The sequence below is a fragment of the Helicoverpa armigera genome, chromosome 15 (assembly GCF_030705265.1).
Source record: "Helicoverpa armigera isolate CAAS_96S chromosome 15, ASM3070526v1, whole genome shotgun sequence".
Lineage (NCBI taxonomy): Eukaryota > Metazoa > Arthropoda > Insecta > Lepidoptera > Noctuidae > Helicoverpa > Helicoverpa armigera.
The window spans coordinates 6611928-6616473 of NC_087134.1; positions in this window are offsets into that span (position 1 = coordinate 6611928).

Genomic DNA, 4546 nt, shown 5'->3' on the forward strand with positions numbered 1-4546 from the left:
TCCATAGTTATATTGGGTACTTATATTAGGAAGTTTAATAACTTCCTAATGCTATTAACATAAAGACAAATAATTAACAAAATGACAAAAATACAGGAACTATGCTAAACTTTGAAAACATTTTCCTTTTCCCTAAATGTTAAGCTAAAACATAAAAAAACTCATATTACATCCTGAGCTTTCTTCACAATTTCCGTAAGTATCCGAAGTCATTCATACTGAATTATTTAGACTTGCATTAACCAAAGAAATCAACATACACATTTTTATATGTCATCGAAAACGTCAGCACATAAGCCATTAGAAGCTTAGGGGAATTAGAAGAAAATTATTTATGAAACAAATGACGGCTGAGCAAGCCTGTCCCGTCAATTAGAACGCAATGACGCATTGATGATGATGACTACATTATCCCCTATTCATATATCTCCCTGTTTTTACTATATACTAGGAATTTTATATATGTTAGCTAAGGATTCCGGACGTCAGATAAAAGCTCTAATTATACAAGAGGTGAAATAGACAGACAGACAGAAGCGTCTCTGATTATAAACATGCGGATCGCTCAACAAGTGTACTAAGCACCCAGATTAGGGATATGCGCCGTGTACAGTTGGCAACTAAAGTTTATACACACTTCTGATTTCAAAAGTACATTTACGTGGCAAAACTTTTTTTCACTTATGTCAACTCGTTATGTCAGTTTGGATATTTTTCTGTAGTTAATTGTAATTTCTGAATATGTCTTGTAATTTTATTTATGCAGTGCGAGATATATTTTAATGCTGTCTGTATCAGCTTTAAGTACTTGGGCAATAATGTCTGATAGTGTTGTTTATTTACAGACAGACAGAGCAATAAGCAGGATGTGTTATGAAAGCTTGTAACAAATTAGAGCTGCACTTGTAAGCGAAATATCCATTCCTGTTTCCTAAGTTGGTTGCGTGAGAGAACTACAATGTAGTAGAATTGAAATAAGATGATATACAATGCCTATTAAATATTGTTTTATAAAGAAAACAAGATTTTGTAAGACAATCATAATTTCCAAGCTCTTCTGTCAAAAACAATTCAATAACTTTCCACTTCGATGGCATGGCAGTCCTTTGAGTCCCATGAAAAGGAATTATTTTAATATTTTAAAAGATTATACGCCCACTAAATATTTCATTGATCTTTTACGATACTATCGAAGTGCACTTTACGTAACAAATTCCAAAAATCCACGTCTTATGAAGATCAAACAACTTTATGATTGAACAGACGAGAAGCAGTCGGCGTCAAGTTTATAGTTCAATTCCTGTCGTAAACCCATTAGTGTAAATTCAGTAAATTCGCGCTGCCCTAAACTAAACGCATCCCGGTATTCAGGACAAAATAAACATACGCAATACAGGCACATAACTTGCGTTGCACATTAAATGTTGTGTTAAACTTATGACAGTACATGTTTGTCGAGATTTTAGCAACAATTTAGGGAAGCTCCTTCAAGAATTTTTGCAAAGTTGGTACCTATATGTTTGTCATTCCCTAATTCTTAAAAGTAGATGAATTAACTGACACTTCAATCATGGTAAACGCATATCTATCGGAGCCGATTGAACTGAAAGTGCCGAACAAAATAAATTTACCAATTATTTACATAAAATCTTTCGAATTGCACAATAGTTTACGAAAAATCTTATAAAACCACACACATTTGCGTATCGTCAGTCATATCGTCCGAATCTGGAAGAATCACAGAATTTGGATGACGTGATCAGATTTGACTTGGCTTGTGTTGTGTGTGATGGCTGTAAAAGAAATAGATTTCTTCAGCTTATTTGGATCGGTTAAGTGAGGCTCCAACAGACGATGTGCGTTTACCATTAAAAGTTCCATATTCAATATTAATAACGATTAACAAGCAACCAATAGAAACTCGACAACATAATATACTATTTCGCAAATTATACGTCACCATTTGGACGTATTATTTGCGAAATTAACGGAACGGAAAACATGAGTGGGGATCACACGGGCGGAAATGTAAAGTCTGTCATTTGTGCAATTACAGCCTTACGGGTCAGTATCGGTGCACAACTATACAGGAAACGTTGAATTTTAAAGGTAAATTCATGAATTTATATTTCGAGAATTCAGTTTTTAATTTTGTCCACCTTATTTGGTTGGAGTCTTAAATAAATATTTTTTTGCTTGCGTTGCATTAGTATATTTACACCTACCACCAGGGTTTGTTTTTGAAGGGAAATGCATATGATAATCCAAATTCAATTTGGAATCGACAATTCTGATGAATTAAACTAGCGTAAAATTTGAAGCTCCTCACTTTCATAGAAAATTGTCACCATGACACGATATACATATGATGATGATATTTTTTTTTACATAAGTTTAAAATACGCTAAATTTTATATTTATAGGTAAGCCAACGTTAAATACACAATAATAGGGTTCGTACACCAACACAAGTCCTTCGCTAAGCGCTACCGTGTCACGAATGAAACAGCGCAATCAATCACACCCAATAAATTTATATTAATAAGCGATTAGTTTAGCTCTAAATAAATAAATATGTCTCGTTCTGATATTGACGCATAAATTCAATCTACTTTAATTGCTTTGCGAGGTGAAGGCAATTATAGTTTAAGTTTTCGTGTCATTGTATCATATATAAAGACTATTTTATTTTGGACTACCTTACACCAGCGGTTTCACCCGCATCCTGAGGGATCTACTTCTCGCATCCGGATAAAGGGTAGCCTATGTCTTTTATCAGGCTCTAGACTGTCTGAAGAAGTACCTACAACTAGTAATGTTCACAGGTAAGTTTGGTAATAAATTACCTTAAACGCAGAACACTTTATAAAAGCTAAGTTTAATTAAATTGTCTGTATGCAACAAACAGGCACAGAGCAATCTTTCAATCTTGACCGTTTTACCTTTAAGTCATGATGACTCACTGTTCAGTAACGGAGTTACTAATAGCTACAGTTTTTATACGTTTCCTTTATTTTTTCCAAGAAAATCACATTAATTAGGACATGCATACTTTAAGGTATGGGTATCAAAGTCAAAAACTTTTTGTTTCTAGATAAAAAATGACATTTAAGTCTAAAAGGACGCGATGATCACGAATGAGTGTGTTCGTGAACGTTTAACTTGACAGAAACTAATGGTACCTACCTCTGGTCGGTACCTGCAATAGCACAATAGGCTGTTTTAGGTACTTAGTCATATGTACCTATACATATATTACAGTATATTATTATATATTACAGAGTACATGAGCTTTACTCTTAGGTAAAACGTACCTACTTTTTTAATTAATTTAGTCAGTAAAATAACTTTGGTGAAATTGAATTTCTTGTCAGTTTACGTTATGAAGACAGACAGGCTCATTATATGCCTGAAAGAAAATATATAATTTTTTGCACTCAAATGTAGGTACTGAGTACATTATCCCTTCTACCGAGGAACAAAACACAATATTTCCCAAATTCGCAGTAAGTGTATCTTAAATCCGGTGGTACCGTTGAATGTGGTGGTCAATCACGAGATTATACCTTGTCGCCGGGATCCAGGTACCAGCTCGCACGCCCAGCCGCAATCAGCGCGCACTCCTTCACCATTCCCGGTAATCATCGGCCGCTACCGTGCCTTCGCGAAATCATTAGCCACACAAATAACCGCATTACAAGAACTCACATAATACATGTCTTTTCAACGTTTTGTCTTAATCTCCATACAATTATTGTAATTAACATAATATTAAATTTTAATTTTAGTAATGATTAATGATTACATAGACTACTAATATAATAAAATGCTTAAATAAATAGAAGAGCTATATTTTGTGTTACGAGACAAACTCGTTTTTTAAGAATGTAACGTAATAAGCGCCCTTGAAAAGACTTCAACGCTTACCCGACTGAAGTTCATTGATCCACGCCATTATTGAGCATGCTTTAATCAGATTAACTTGAATACAACTATGTGACTCGCTATTATGTAATGTATTCAATACATTTGTCAAATTGAATGATGACCGTAATGTTCGATCATCGTGTATTTTTAGCGGGAAAGTCTGGAGAGGAAACTGACTGGAAGCGTCTATGTATTCAAAATTCAGAAGTAAAATAAGGAAAAGGCGTCAGTTATTTGAATGAATAACTTAGATAGGTTGCTTGCTTACTAAGTATATACTTTTTGGAAAGATTTATTTTAGGTTAACTAAGTATGTTGGTTATGTTCAATATGAAAGTTGTTGCTCATAAAATAAAACTAATAAAAATATTTGGATTTTATTTGCAGGTAGAGCATAGATTTTGTTCAGTTCTATTATCGATATAACTGATTTATATTTTTTTTTAATAAAAAGTAAAAAAAACGGTTATTTTTAGAGTCAACGAGGAATAATACATTAGACTTTTTCCCGCTTTAATCATGGAACCTAAGTGATTATTTTCGTTAAATGTGATGCTAATGACTGATACAATTTTTCCCAAAATCTCTACTAGTTGAAAGACCATTTGATTGAAGCCTT